We start from the raw sequence: 17,154 nt of genomic DNA, 5'->3' as shown, positions 1-17,154 counted from the left end.
AGTGATACAGATAGTAACAACAACAACAACAACAAAAATATATTTAACTCGCATCACACTCTGAGCCTCCCAGTACATCTTGCTTTGTATGCCTCTGCAGGCCCTAATCCAAGCTACTAGAGAGGATGCTTGTACTTATGGGGCACCTTGGCTCTGACTTATGTCCATATTTGCCTGAAGTCTAACATTGCTTTTCAACAAATTCTATAGTTCATACCAAAAAACTACATGAATAGAACATTGTTAAGGTTACAAAGTCAAGCACTCAAAAATCAGAAAATGTCAGAGTTTGTTATCAATACTCAGATCTGTCCCCTTGTTTGTATTATTATTAAATATGTTTATTAGAGTACAGGCTAACGGACAACCAAGAGTGACGTCCCATTGTACTAAGTGCTGTACAAACACACAGTAATAGAAGATGTGCCCTGCCCCTAAGAGCTGTGTAATCATAGACTCATAGAATCTCAGGGTTGGAAGGGACCTCAGGAGGTCATCTAGTCCAACCCCCTGCTCAAAGCAGGACCAAACCCCAATTTTTGCCCCGATCCCTAAATGGCCCCCTTCAAGGATTGTGATGGAGCAGAGAGGACCCAAACCAGCAGAGAATGGGTGAAGGAGAGCCTGTGGGCCCAGCTAACCCCACTCCACTATATCTGGAGCCAATACCAGCCTGGAAGGGAACTAAAAGAAGAAAGTCTGACTCAGTTCAGTGCCTCCAGTTGTGGATATTGAATGATATAATAAAATAAAGTGGGGAGGGGGGAAAGAGTTGTCCTATATGATGGATAAAGTTTATGAGTTCATATATGATAAATGGAGTCACAATTGCCAACTATACACTGACAGACCTAAAGATCAAAAATCAGGTAGAGTGGGAACAGCCTTTTGAATCCCTGAGATTAGAGTTAAAATATCTAAAAGACTATCTAATTGCGTAGCCATGATGATGGCTGAATTGATGGGAATAATGGTAGCACTGAACAGGATAAAGGACTTATAGCCTACAGTGGCTATTATCTTTTCTGATTTGTTATAAGAATTATTGGCAATTAAAATGAGTACTTCAGAAAGCAGAGTGGTCTAATAAATGAAATATTGTTTTTGACAACAGTGTTCGTATGTTTGGCCATGAACATAGTATTCGCATAGATTCCCAGACTTGCTGGCATCCCTGTCAATGAAACGGCAGATAAGGAAGTGAAAAGTGTTTTTAAAAATGAATAAAATTGATACAAAAATTCATTTGAGTACATAGGAATTTAAAATTAAACAAAATTTAAAATTTAGTTTAAAAAAGGATTTAAAACAGAAATGGCAAGAAATGAGGCGCAAGGAGGAAAGAGGAAGAAGATTCTATGAAGTATGCCCCAAAATAGAGGATAATATGATACTCCAGGGTTATTAGCGGATCAGTGAAGTGCTCATATTTAGACTGTAACTGGCAACTCTGGTTTGAATAATCATTTATATTTCTTGAATAGACTCAAAGATGAGCTGTGTAACATACGCAAGTTTAAGAAATGGTTGATCACCCGCTATGGGAATGCAGGGAGTGTTTCCAGGAAAGAAAGGCTTTTTATGAAGAATTTAGACTCACAGGCTGAGTTTAGTGAGAGTTTCAGGAAAGTAGGGTAACACAGAAAAACTCTACTACATTTTCTTAAGCATTTAGAGCAGGGTAAAAGAGTGTAGTGGCATGAATGCATAAGGAATAAAATAGGTGGCAGTTATGCTTCACCATAAAACATAATATGAAGGAGTAGTAGTAGTGGTTCAGGACAGACTAGCCAGGAAGGAGGATGGAGCTCTGCCTCTCTGCCTGAAGGGAACTTTGCCTGCAGAGGTAAGAGAAACAATGCTTCTAGCTGGAGCAGACACCTGGATGGAGCAGTTAGACCCCAAGACATGAGCAATGCCAAAATAAGAGACTGTCTGGGAAGCAAGCTCGAAGGACAAGGAAGGGATGCCCCATAGGAAGACTGGTGGGTGGCCCAGTATTGAGTTGGATTTGCTTTTTGTTTCAGGACACTTCAGGGCTAAGGCCCTCCAACCCGCCACCCCCCCCCCCCACCACCACCCTTACCCCCAGGGATAATTAATCAGTGGGCTGAAGCCCAACTCAGTGAACACCAGAGACAGAGACTTTTTCCCCCTGGGAGACCTGTGGTTGAAAGTCCACAAGGGGATACTGCTCCAGCCACATCATTACAAGCTTACACTGTAAATAGACAAGACAGACTGAGGGTGGGGAAGCGGGTCTAACACTTCCCCAGAGTGAGCAATGTGATGGCAGCAAACATCACATTAGTTCATCATTTATTCAATTAATTTATTTATTTGCTGATGGATTTAGATTGGAGGAGATCAGCTAAATGGAAAGAAAAGAGAAGGGATGTGGGAAAGGGGACAGGGCAGGGGAGAAGAGGCTAAGAGGGGCAGGGTCAAGTGAAGCTGAGCTGAAGGGAGTGTGAGAGAGGGCATGGGGAGCGGGAGAGCGGGAGGGTTGGAGCACACTGCCCATCAGCACAGGGCAGAAAAAGTCCATTCAAAACCATAGAAAGTTCTCCAAATGTCCAAAGGACCAAAAGTCCCTGCTTTGGCTGCTTGTGTTTCTCCTGACTGGAATCTCTGGCTGGCTCTCCTTTGCAAAGCCACATGGTAGGGATGGAGGCACTACCTGGTACCCATTGTTCCCAGAATATGGCAGGGGTATCTCCCATGCACAGTCCTAGGTCCAGGGCAGTGCAGGAGGGAAAACTGACCCCATTTTACACCTGGCTGGGCCCCATTTTACCCCTTCCCCCCAGGTGCAGCAATCCCTGTTTGGTTGCTTCTGCTCTTACCGGCTGGCGTGTATTCAATATGATATGATTTAACTACCTGTCAGCTTTTTTCATAAAGTGGCTAATTTTGTCTGGAATAATCTCATAAGGCTAAAGGGACATGTCCCAATATTATTCCTATATGGCCTATAAGAAAACATGATGTTAAAGGAAAAGAGCTTTGGCTTTTGTGTGTACAGAAGAAATAATGAAAATGATATAGCCCATGAAATGATTACCTCACTTATTTATATATCTAGAATATTGGATAAAAGAATTTTAAGAAATTGAAATTAAATTAAGTACGAGCATATTTCAAATCTATTCTGTTTCTCACATACAAAGATCAGACACTTTGAAGAAGCAATCTGCTTTTATGTGAGGTATAGTAAATAGAAGGATCTTCTAGCTGAGACAAAAGCTTTTCAAAGCTCATAAGTTTCAGAGGAGATGAGAGAAGAATAAGCTTAAATAGTCTATCGGATATACGTATACTGCTTTGTGGGGTGAGAGTTTTTCCCCCTCCTTTCAAATTGTGTATGTGAATTAGGTGTTTATGAAACTGAAACACTGGCAGCACTTGCTGTGGATGGGATATTGTTGTTTGCACAGCTCCGACAATGCATCTAGTCCTGACCTGCCTATACAATCATTACTCCCATTCACAGTGCGGGGGGAGGGATAGCTCAGTGGTTTGGCCTGCTAAACCCAGGGTTGTGAGTTCAATCCTTGCCAGGGCCACTTAGGGACCTGGAGCAAAAATTGGGGATGGGTCCTGCTTTGAGCAGGGGGTTGAACTAGATGACCTCCTGAGGTCCCTTCCAACCCTGAAATTCTATGATTCTACATCTTTACTGGAGTTGTGTGAAGAAAGGTAATTCTGTTTCGTGGAGGATTTCAATATTTGGAAGTTTGGTTTAGTTCTGATTCAGAACAAAACCCAAAATCTTTGAAATTCTCCATGAAAGATAAAGCCCCAGGGTTCCCAACTCAGAGACAGGACACCAGGCTGGCCACCCCAGTCAGAGATGCTGGAAGTGCTGCCATCCCCAAATCCAGTACGGTCCACGTGGCTCGGTGGTCTGCAGATCCTGAAAGTCCTGCCCATGTCTGTCTGCTCCAGGGTCACAGACCCTGGCGAGCAGGTTTCAAAAGTTGGCTGGTTTCCAGAGAAGCTTAATGCAATCACAAAATTGGAAAATTCTGACAAAAAAGCTTTTGCTGGAATTTTTCTGACCAGCTCTGACCAGCTCATATCAATATATTTTACCTATCAAAAGTTCTCACCACAGTTTCAGTTGGATGAGGGTAATTGCTACTTCCTGTGATAGAGTGTTGTGTAGTGCGGCTGTACTAAACAGCTCTGGCATTCCATTCAGAAGGTGACGGAACTTCAGTCGAGGGTGAAATTGTACTGCAGGTGGTCCCTTTATTCAGACTTACAAAAGGTGTTATATAAATGAAAAATATTATTTTATTCTTTGAATCTTGGAGCTCTCTTGTGTAAAGACTACCAAATGTAACAAATTATGTGATGATTTTGTGATATGAACAAATGTGCAATAAAGAAAAAGATGAGACCACAAACTTAGTGTGCCTCCATACTACACCCAAACACCAACTTACCTGTAATATTTTAACGATCATCAAAAGATGCATTGTAGTAGCTGGTTTCAGAGTAGCAGCCGTGTTAGTCTGTATCCGCAAAAAGAAAAGGAGTACTTGTGGCACCTTAGAGACTATAGCCGACCCTAACTTCCCAGGTCATGACTGGAATTGTTTACTTTTGCAAGCAGATGAAAGAGAAGAATACACAATACTGAACTCTATAGAGAAAGTAACTCTAGAATTTGATTTTACTCATAATTCTCATAACACAAGTGCAAGAGATGTTCAATGAAATTGTAAGATAGCCAATTAAAAAGAGACACAAAAAATACTTTTTTGCACAATGCACTGTTATTCTGTGGAACTCACTGCCATAAGACGCTTAGGCTTTCTTTATGCTAGCACTTTTGTTAGTCAGGGGTGTGATAAAAACATCCCACTGACCGACATAAGTTTCACTAATGAAAGCGCCGGTGTGGACAGCGCTATGTCAGTGGAAGATGCTCTCCCACTGACATAGCAACAGCTGCTCACTAAGGGTGGTTTAATTTTGCCAGAGGAGCTCTCTCCCACCGGCATAAAGCAGCTACACAGGAGACCTCAGAGTGCTGCAGCTGCACTCTGTAATGTCTGTAATGTAGACATAGCCTGAGAGTTTAGCAGGATTCTTCCAGGGGATTAGACATTTACATGGATTACAAGAATATCAAGATTTATGATAGTAAGTATTAAAAAGAATAATATAAATAATAGATAAAAATAAACAGGATTAGTTGAATCAATTCAGGGCTTCAGCCAATCTCTACCTATTAGGGGTTAGAAGGAAATTCCCCTGGGAGTAGGTGATCTTATATTGCAGAGTTTCTCACACGTTTTTGTGAAATATCTGGTTCTAGCCACCAACAGTGATGAGATATTAGATTAGATAGACCACAGGTTCATAGATTTTGAAGCCAGAAGGGACCATTGTGCGCTATAGCACAGGCCATAGAACTTCCCCAAAAATAATTCCTACAGTGTATCCTTCAGAGAAGCATCCAATCTTGATTTTAAAATGGTCAGTGATGGAGACTCCACCACAACTGTTGGTGAATTCTTCCAGTGGTTAATTACTCTCTCTGTTAAAAATTTAAATCTTATTTCCAGTCTGAATTGGTCTGGCTTTAACTTCCAGCCATTGGATTGTGTTATACCTTTCTCTGCTTTCTCCAATTTAGAATGGCAATTCCAGTATTCTTAAAGAGCAGCAGACATATGTACATTTGCTTATTTTCTATTTCTGTTTACACACAGAGTCATAGAATCATAGAAGATTAGGGTTGGAAGAGACCTAAGGAGGTCATCTAGTCCAACCCCTTTCTCGAAGCAGGACCAACCCCAACTAAATCATCCCAGCAATGGCTTTGTCAAGACAGGCCTTAAAAACCTCTAAGGATGGAGATTCCACCACCTCCCTAGGTAACCCATTCCAGTGCTTCACCACCCTCCTAGTGAAATAGTTTTTCCCTAATATCCAACTTAGACCTCCCCCACTGCAACTTGAGACCATTACTCCTTGTTCTGTCATCCGCCACCACTGAGAACAGCCAAGCTCCATCCTCTTTGGAACCCTCTTTCAATTAGTTGAAGGCTGCTATCAAATCCCCCCTCACTCTCTCTTCTGCAGACTAAATAAGCCCAGTTCCCTCAGCCTCTCCTCATAAGTCATGTGTCCCATGACTAATCATTTTCGTTGCCCTCCGCTGGACTCTCCAATTTGTCCACATCCTTTCTGTAGTGGGGAGGGAGTGGAGGGGGCAAAACTGGACACAATACTCCAGCTGTGGCGTCACCAGTGCCGAATAGAGGGGAATAATCTCTTCCCTCAACCTGCTGGCAATGCTCCTACTAATTCAGCCATTAGCCTTTTTGTCAACAAGGGCACACTGTTCACTCATATCCAGCTTCTCGTCCACTGTAATCCCCAGGTCATTTTCTGCAGAACTAGCCAGTCGGTCCCCAGCCTGTAGCAGTTCATGGGATTCTTCTGTCCTAAGTGCAGGGCTCTGCACTTGTCCTTGTTGAACCTCATCAGATTTCTTTTAGCCCAATCCTCCAATTTGTCTAGGTCACTCTGGACCCTATCCCTACCCTCCAGTGTATCTACCTCTTCCCCCAATTTAGTGTCATCTGCAAACTTGCTGAGGGTGCAGGTCATCCCATCATCCAGATAATTAAGGAAGATGTTGAACAAAATCGGCCCCAGGACCAATCCCTGGGGCACTCCGCTTGATACCACCTGCCAGCTAGACATGGAGCCGTTGATCACTACCCATTGAGCCCAACGATCTAGCCAGCTTTCTATCCACCTTATAGTCCATTCATCCAATCCATACTTTTTTTACTTGCTGGCAAGAATACTCTGGGAGACCGTATCAAAACCTTTGCTAAAGTCAAGATATATAATGTCCACCACTTTCCGCATATCTACAGAGACAGTTATCTCATCATAGAAGACAATCAGGTTGGTTAGGCATGACTTGCCCTTGGTGAATCCATGTTGACTGTTGCTGATCACCTTCCTCTCCTCCAAGTGCTTCAAAATGGATTCCTTGAGGACCTGCTCCATGATTTTTCCAGGGACTGAGGTGAGGCTGACTGGTCTATACTTCCCCAGATTCTCCTTCTTCCCTTTTTAATAGATGGGCACTATATTTGCATTTTTTCAATCGTCCAGGAGCTCCCCCGATCGACACAAGTTTTCAAAGATAATGGCCAATGGCTCTGCAATCACATCAGTCAATGCTCTCAGTACCCTCGGATGCATTAGATCCAGTCCCGTGGACTTGTGCATGTCCAGCTTTTCTAAATAGTCCTTAACCTGTTCTTTCACCACTGTGGGCTGCTCACTTCCTCCGCATATCGTGCTTCCCAGTGCAGCAGTCTGGGAGCTGATCTCATCTATGAAGACCAAGGCACAAAAAGCATTGAGTACTTTTTCCATATCATCTGTCACTAGGTTGCCTCCCCCATTCAGTAAGGGTCCCACACTTTCCCTGACCTCCTTTTTGTTGTTAACATACCTGTAGAAACCCTTCTTGTTACCCTTCACATACCTTGCTAGCTGCAACTCCAGTTTCTCTTTGGCCTTTCTGATTACACCACTGCATGCTCGAGCAATATCTTTATACTCCTCCCTAGTCATCTGTCCAAGTTTCCACTTCTTGTAAGCTTCCTTTTTGTGTTTAAGCTCACCAAAGATTTCTCTGTTAAGCCAAGCTGGTCACTTTCCATATTTGCTATTCTTTCTACACATCAGAATGGTTTGTTCCTGTGCCCTCAATAAGGCTTCTTTAAAATACAGCCAACTCTCCTGGACTCCTTTCCCCCTCATATTAGCTCCTGCGCATCAGTTCCCTGAGGGAGTCAAAGTCTGCTTTTATGAAGTCCAGGGTCCGTATTCTGCTGCTCTCCTTTCTTCCTTTTGTCAGGATCCTGAACTCAACCATCTCATGGTCACTGCTGCCCAGGTTGCCACCCACTTCTACTTTCCCTACCAATTCTTCCCTGTTTGTGAGCAGCAGGTCAAGAGGAGCATGGCCCCTAGTTGTTTCCTCCAGCACTTGCACCAGTAAGTTGTCCCCAGTACTTTCCAAAATCTTCCTGGATTTTCTGTGCACTGCTGTATTTCTCTCCCAGCAGATGTCAGGGTAATTGAAGTCCCCCATGAGAACCAGGGCCTATGATCTGGAAACTTCTGTTGTCCAAAGAAAGCCTCGTCTACCTCATCCTCCTGGTCTGGTGGTCTTTTGCAAACGCTCACCATGACATCACCCTTGCTGCTCTAGGCTCTAAACTTAACCCAAAGACTCTCAACAGGCTTTTCTCCAGTTTCATACTGGAGCTCTGAGCAATCATACTGCTCTTTTACATATAGTGCAAGTCTTAACAGTCAAACAAATCCTAGATTTTTGTGTGGGAGGTTTTTATTGACAAAAGCTGGGATTTTCAAAGAAGCCTAAGGGAGTTAAGTAATAATAATAATAATACCCAGCAGCTCTGACATAGTGTTTTTCATCTACAGAGCTCAAAGCTCTTTACAAATGAAATCAATACCATTAGACCTATTTTACAGATGGGGAAACTCAGGCCCAAAGAGGGAAGGTGACTTTCCAAAGGTGAGCCCAGTAGCAGTCATAGGAATAGAATCCATGTCTCCTGAGTCCCATTCTAGTTCTTAGCCACTAGATCACACTGCCTCCCACTGAATGCTCCTGGGATTTGAGTGCCTATTCCCCCATTCTATAGAAAATTCCCACTTGGGCAATCTTATTAAATGTATAGCAGTCAGGATTAAAAACTCAAACACCAATGTAACTTTACATACGAGTGGCATCATTGAGTCAGTGCTGACAGACATTAGTATCATTCGAGCTACTCATGTGACCGAAGTTATTCACGTGCTTAAGTGTTTTCAGGATCAGGACCATAATGATATATTATCATCATCAATTGCAGCGTAGATGCCTATAGAATGAACTGCATCAGCTGTTTAATAGCGCAGAGCAGCAGCACACAACAGTTTGCTGCAGGGCAGGGAATGAAGAATGCCATCCGTTGAATTTGTAGGGGGAGAACTTAGGTAGGCAGAATGTAATTAGCCAAATTGAAATTTGTCCAGAAATCCTACTCCCTATTGTGAAAAGTGGCATGGGTTCCTAATTACTAGTACAAGTGCCCAGGTCCTTACTTCTGAAAGGCAGTGCCCTCCAGCATCCTGCTGGAGCATTGTTCGTGTACTGACACGGAGGAGGCAATACCATCCTCAGAATTACTGCACTATTTTCTGAGGAATCTTGTCTATTATCCAGGTATTGACCCAGCTAAATGCATTACAGTGGCTTCTGAAACCTACTGCAATCACAGCACCAGGTAGTTCAGCTTAATTGTTCCGCAGAAAGAGAGAATAATTGCGACCTTCCGAATAAAATGCAGGTATATTTTTTACTGAATAACCTAAAGGGGAAAAAAGATCTTCACATTAAATCGTGGAGGAAAAAGGCTGAAAAGGCTTCCTAACTCATCTTATGCAACCAGTTTCAAACAGAAATATTTTTGTCTACATTGATCTCTCAAGCATTTTAAATTCACCTGAAGTGTCTTCCCCTCCCTGTGTCGAACATTCCAGTGTCTAATAGTTGTTAAGAAAATCCTTCTCATCTCCAACCTGTGAAAAGTTGCTGCAAGAGACACTAAAGATTATTATTATATTTAGTGCAAGGAGCGTGTGAGGCGTCTAGTCATTATACAGAATGAATGCTAGTGAGGTTGCAAAGCCAAAAATTCAAAGGCAGTGAATGTCAGAATTAAGGTTACTTCTGAAATTCTCTTAATGCTGTCCCCTTGTGCATGTGCTTTGTGTTGACCTCATTGCCATTTGTGACTTTGCAAATCTTCCTCTTTAATTAGATAATTGTTAGAGAGCTTATTCCTTCACTCTCCCACTTCCAAAAAGAAAAGGAGTACTTATGGCACCTTAGAGACTAACCAATTTATTTGAGCATGAGCTTTCATGAGCTACAGCTCACTTCATCGGATGCACCTGAAGTGAGCTGTAGCTCACGAAAGCTCATGCTCAAATAAATTGGTTAGTCTCTAAGGTGCCACAAGTACTCTTCTTTTTGAGAATACAGACTAACATGGCCGTTACTCTGAAATCTCCCACTTCCCTGGTCCTTCTCACATGAACAGAGAGCAACAATACCCGAAGTCCGAAGGTGCAAACAATTCGATGTTTATTGGGGTGAACTTCCAGCAAGCTTAAATGCAACTTCCTTTTTCCTTATTTTTGAATTCCAACCTACTTCCTGTTTGCCTCTAATTTATATAGTAATATTCTTAGCTATACCTTAACCAATCATTCTACTTGAAATTTAACTAACCAATCCTAACATATTGTAACATGATTAGCTAACCAATTATATCCCACCTCCTTAATTAGTTTACACCCAGCAAAATTAATTATACAGCAGACAGAAACAATCACAGAACCAGACAGCAACCATGCAAATAAACAATAGCAAAGTGGGAACTATAATAACAAAACAGAAGTGAGGATTTCACAACTACAGCTATAAAGACATCAGTGTTTCCCAGCTGTGTCTATCGATAAGTGAGTTCTTACTAGGCAGAAAACTATCAACCTAAATTTCCTTTTACATCTTCTAGGCTCTTCCCTTTCTCTGGAGGTGACATATCGAATCACCTTCCTAATAGCCCCATATTGACTAGTTTGGAATGTGAGGATGTGACCGGTCGCTTCCCAGCTTATAGCTGCCTCTGCTGCTTAGCCAAAGGCCTTAGTCTAAGAACAGGGCCTCAGACTGTCACAGTGAGAGAAGGCCCTTACACAGATTCTTTCTTGTGTACCTCTATTACTAGCTAAATGATAAACATATATCTACATTCTTAAAGTATAAGCCTTTACAGGCAGGCCTGAATATCTATATCCTAACAATGATCATATATGACTAGCCCCACTATATAGACAACACACTTGTATTTGTCCCGAGGAATCAGGGTCGGAAGGTTTGTATAATTCTTGGTGGTGCCCAGAACAGGTCCAAGTCCTGCCCTCCCCCCACCCACTCCTACACACCTGCCTTGTAAGCCAATATATATTTTTTAAAATAATGTAAAAATGTGAGGGCTCTGGGGTGGAGCTGATGATGAGGCGTTTGGAGTGTGAGAGAGGCTCAGGTAGAAGGTTGGGGTGCAGCGGTGAGGATTGTGGGGTGGGGCTGGGGATGAGGGTTTTGGGGTGTGGGGTGAGGGCTGTGGGGTGGGGCCAGGGATGAGGGGTTCATGATGCAGGAGGGGACTCAGGGCTGGGGCAGAGGGTTAGGGTGCAGGGGGGATGAGGGCTCTGGCTGGGGCTGGGGATGAGGGGTTTGGTGTGTGGGAGGGACTCAGGGCTGGGGCAGAGGGTTGGGGTGTGGGGGTGAGGGCTCTGGCTGGGGGTGCGGGCTTTGGGGTGAGGCAGGGCTGGGGATGAGGAGTTTTGGGTGCAGGCAGGCCAGAGAGGAGGGGCCCCCCTCTCCCTCCCGGCAGCACACTCACCTCGCACCACTGTCATTGCACGTGCTCCTGGGGCTCCTCTCAGATCCAGGAAGCCCCCTTGCCTTCCCTGTGGTGGGTGTGGGGGGGCTGCCATCACATGTGCACCCCCTCCCCTGCTGCTGCCCCTCACTGTAGCCTCACTGGGGGTGGGGAATGGGGCTGCCCCTTGCTCAGCATGGGGCAGGAGCAGTGACTGCGAGCGGCGGTGGGTGGGGCCTGTGCTGGTGGAGGGTCCCATCGGAAAAGAGAAGGGTCCAAGGCAGAAGGGCAGGGGCAGGGTCAGCCCATCCTGGCACTAGTGAATTGAGGGTACTAGGATCCTGCAGTGGCAGTTGATGCCGGGAACCAGCAGAGCAGAGGCAGCAGGGAGCTGCGGGGAGAGGCAGGGATGCTCCAGAGCCCAGGGGAGATGCATGGGGGCAGCAAGTGGGGGCCAGGGGACACTTGGGGGAGGTGTGTGGGGGTGGCAGGCGGAGCCAGAGGAGAGACCCGGCACCAAACACTGGTGGAGCCAAGCCCCCAGTCTCTGAATATTGCTGGAGCCTGGGCACCACAGACCCATATAACTTGCCACCCCTGCCAGGAATTGAAATGAGAGAGGGTGTTCAAATTTACAGGGGGCTGAGGGGTGGAAAACAACTAAATTGGCAACACTGCTGCAAGTAGTTGACCACGGGGTCGGGGGGAATGGGGAGTTCAACTGGGATGTAGGGAAATCCCTGCAGGCAGACAAGTACTTAGATTTGGCAGATTCTTCCTGATAGACAGTGTGGCTAAATTTTGGGTCCACATTTTAGAGATCTGGGTTCTGTTTCCAGCTTTACTAATCTCTCAATAGGGTATGAGACCTTGCTCAACAATAAGAACCATAAAAGGTACAGAATTATTAACAACAGTCAGCAGAAGAAGCAAGATTTGAATTCATGACACCCTTGTTCTTAGTCTAGCTCACATTCTGCTAGACTAAAGTCCATTCCAAACAGCAGAAGTAGCAGCTAGAGAGGGCTCCATTTTGCCTGTTTCTCATTCTGAGATTCAATTTAGTGTGGCATGTTGAAATGAGATGCAGGGGCGGTTCATGCACAGGTCTGATAGAATGCTAATGGATTTTAGCAGTCAGTCTCTAAAAAGCTCCAGCAAGGAAACGGTGGGATTTAGCAGGTTATAACTCAGTCAGATCTGAATGAATTGAGGACATGAGCACAGTAAAAGGCATCTCCTTGTCCCCAACACTTCACCCCTACCAAACCCCCGGTTCCTTCTGCAATCTATGGAAGCATTACAGCTCCTCAATGAAAGCGTTACACCTCCTCCTGATGAAACGAGTGTCCAGCTAGTTTAATGGAAGACTTTGTGACAAATACCAATGAAGCCAGAAAAAAGAATTTTCCATAGATACATATTACTTCATTATTAGTGTTGTTGTTATTTATTTATTCTTTTATCATAAAAGCACTTAGAGGACCAAAGTGAGTTTGGGGTCAAATTATACTAAGCACTGTACGAACTCAAAGTAATGGACTGCCCCTGCTCCAAAGTGCTTAGTATCAAAATAGAGGAAATAAGTATTCTGATCCCCATTTTACAGATGGAAATTGATGCACAGAGAGGTTAAGAGTTTGATGTTTCAGAGGTACTGAGCACCGGCGACTCCAGCTGAAATTGACATTAATTGCAAGTGTTATGCACTTAAAGAAGTAGACCCTACCTGACTTGGCTGACGTCCATGTCCAATCCAGGAAGTGAATGCAGATTTCCCGAATCCTCTATCCTTGCCTTTACCATAAAACTGTCCTCTCTTTTTAACATTTTGGTAATTCTAATATGAGCTTCCTTAGGGGACAGAAATAGCAATTTCCTTTAACAACAATCCATAAAGCAAAATACAATCACACAATTGCTATTATAACCCACCCACCAGTCCCCAAAACCACCCGAGATATCTCTCACTTAAGCCATTCCCGTAAAGTCTCATAGCTCAGAGATTGTTTTCCCTAATATAATTCAATAAGTATTGAAATAACAAAACTTGTAGTAGGATTCCCTGAAAGCTTATACAAACTAACAAGTTTAATGGATTTTTAATGGTCCCTTAACAGAGTTATGTGGGAATAGTGGGGGGTGCTGGGTGGTGGTAGTTATTCTTGTACATAATATTAAAAATATTTGGAATTCTCCACAGTAATCTTCATACCCAGTAGAACTATATCCTCTTTGAAATTTAATATTAAAGAGTTTCTAATTTAATATGGCAAGTGTTGCACCGTTATACCACAGGTACAAGTAATATAATATACCTCAGGACATCACAGTGCTCCTGTTACTTTAGCATCCCCATTTGATTAGTAGATTAAAACATAAAACAATTGTGGGCAAGGCAAGTATGTCTAATGGGATAAAACTGTCTTTCTAAATCATATATTTGTATGCAAATATGGTAGCGAAAGCTGTTGTGAGGTTATCAAGCAACTGTAGAATTAGAAGTTATGAGCTCAGAAAATTAGCAATGGCTATAAAAGGCAGGCAATGAAAGAATGGAATTGGCACCAGTTGGAGTCTTCGTTAACACAGGGCTCTGTTAATGATGCCGTCATGAAAACAGCAGAAGGCAAACATGGGGCTGTTTAGTAGCTTTGTCATAAATATAAAGGGAAGGGCAACCACCTTTCTGTATACAGTGCTATAAAATCCCTCCTGGCCACAGGCAGAACCCTTTCACCTGTAAAGGGTTAAGAAGCTAAGGTAACCTTGCTGGCACCTGACACAAAATGGCCAATGAGGGGACAAGATACTTTCAAATCTGGAGGGGTGGAGGAACAAAGGGTCTGTCTGTCTGTGCGATGCTTTTGCCGGGAACAGATCAGAAATGGAAGCCTTCCAACTCCTCTTAAATTAGTAAGTAATCTAGCTAGAAAATGCATTAGATTTTCTTTTGTTTAATAGCTGTAAAATAAGCTGTGCTGGAGGGAATGTATATTCCTGTTCTTGTGTCTTTTTGTAACTTAAGGTTTTGCCTACAGGGATTCTCTGTGTTTTGAATCTGATTACCCTGTAAGATATTTACCATCCTGATTTACTGAGGTGATTCTTTTACCTTTTTTTTAATTAAAATTCTTCTTTTAAGAACCTGATTGGTTTTTCATTGTTCTTAAGATCCAAGGGTTTGGGTCTGTGTTCAGCTGTACCAATTGGTGAGGATTATTATCAAGCCTTCCCCAGGAAAGGGGGTGTAGGGCTTGGGGGAATATTTTGGAGGAAGACGTCTCCAAGTGGTCTCTTTCCCTGTTCTTTGTTTAAAACGCTTGGTGGTGGCAACATACTGTTCAAGGACAAGGCAAAGTCTGTACCTTGGGGAAGTTTTTAACCTAAGATGGTAAGAATAAGTTTAGGGGTTTTTTCATGCAGGTCCCCACATCTATACCCTGGAGTTCAGAGTGGGGAAGGAACCTTGACAAGCTTAAAGAATCATCATATTTGGGGTTGGGTGGGAAACTTTCATACATAGTTGACTTTGACCCCAGTTATCTTCCCCTTGTTTTCCATAAAGTTTCTGGTTAAGTAATGGGGTATGTTTTGCCCTCACTGAAGTGTAATATATAATTCACTCAGTTGCAGTTGCACAGATATAGGCCATTGTGTTGTAAAATGATGGAATATGGGTCTTTCCTGAGTGAAGGAACAACCCTGCACTGGCAGGCAAAGATAGTAGTTAGTTTATATGTTTTGATCTCTAATATCTTTGATTCTATACAAAGCTACGTTTGAAAGAAAGCTCAGGATCTGAACACCCTCAGAGCTTTGGAATTAAAACTAGACTTCCACATAACACCTTACTATTAATAAAAAGATTTAAGTTGAGAAAAGGCTTCAGCTAAATACAACCAAAATATGAAACAATCCTGGCTTTAGTTTCCCAAAACAAGAAACAGAACGACAAGGAGTTTTGTAACATGAACTCCCACTCCCTCTCTGTAAACAGATAAACTGAAAAAACAAATAACATATCCCAACTCCCTCTCAGCCTGGGGGCTGCAGAAAAGTTGGAATTGGAGCTCAGCCCTCCATGGTTTTGGTTTTGCAAAACTAGCTTTTTATACCTGAAATCTCCCATAATCGAAACTAGTATGTATGTATGTATGTTTATCCATATGTAGTTAGTATTGGTATATTGCACATGTTACAGCTAAGCTGTGACCTGGATGGTACATTCAGAGGAGAGAGGAAGAACTGTGTTAACACACTTGCACAGAATACCTGAACCTTTGGTCCAGATGTGTAGGTGCACCTGTCTCTCTGAGTTGGTGGGCGGAGAAGGGGAGGCAATAAGTGGAGCTTTGGCTCCACAAATCACTACTCACCTGCCAGTGTGAGTAGGTGGGTGTCATAATATGCTGTTAGTACAGAATAGTCAGAAATTGCTCCCCTTTCTCCATCTTCTCCCACATGCAGGAGCAAGGAGGAATATGGGGAGACACTGTGAGTCAAAGGCACAGTGTCTCCCAAGGCTACTCTGAAGGTGGTGCAACTTGCACAGGACTGTGTCTGAAGTCGCAGCCTATAGCTCTTATGTGTATAGGATACATTCTGTGCAGTAGTAACTTTGAACACTTTTAATGTTTAAGTTTTTAATTGGTGATTTTTTTTAACTTTGCTACAGTTTTGAGGTGCAAAACCTTCCTTAAATTCTGTTATTGGCATGTACAGCTATTTGGTTTTCACACCAATTTACTTCCCAGAATAATATTGGACACATTATGTGGAATAAGCAGATGCTTGTTCTAATGTAACTTGAATAGAATATTCACCACAACCCGTATAATGACAGACTGTGATGTTGCCAACAAAGGAACATGGCTTTGATATAAGAAATACTTGGCTAAAGAGAAACACAAATATTTTGGATGGTCTTCTGGTTGGGGCATTGGACTTGGTCTAAGAAGATTTGGGTTTAATTCTTGGCTCCGCCACAGACTTGCGTTGTGACCTTGGGTAAGTCATTCTCACTCTATCTTAGGTCCCAATTTTCTGGTTGTACAATACTGTATTTACAATGTACAGTGTACAATGCAGGCTGCCCTGGAGCTGTAGACCGTGGGAGCACAGGCTGACAAAGAGCCACAAGCATGGGGGTTTGGGAGCAAGAGCTTCTATGCTCCCTGCCCCCTTTCTCCTACCCTTTGACTATCTTTTCTGTTTACATGGTGAATAGAGGCAATCAGGAATTTTTCAGCAAAAATTCTTTTAATCAGAAAATGCCAGTTCATCCAAATCAAAACCACTGGCAGGAAAGTGTTGGTTTTGACACATTCCGCCTTTTGAAAAAAAAAATTGAAAAAAAGTTTGAAATTGTCAACACATCCAATTTTGACATTTTGTAAATGAAAAAAGTTCAGTTTTTCAGATAAAAATGACTTTTTATTTTGAAATTTAAATTAAATTATAGTAAAATAATGTAAAAAATTAAAGATAAAAACTGAAATGAAATACTGAAATTGTCAATACATTTTGATGGACACTATCCTTATTTTTTGTCAGAATTTTGGTTTCCAAAACTGTTCAATATTTTGTATTTGTGTCTCAATTCGAGAAGGGGAACATTTTTTGGAAATCTTGAAAAATCTCC

The sequence above is a fragment of the Lepidochelys olivacea genome (genome assembly GCF_965140295.1).
Source record: "Lepidochelys olivacea isolate rLepOli2 genome assembly, chromosome: 3".
Classification (NCBI taxonomy): Eukaryota; Metazoa; Chordata; order Testudines; family Cheloniidae; genus Lepidochelys; species Lepidochelys olivacea.
Note: the sequence above shows the minus strand (reverse complement) of the source record.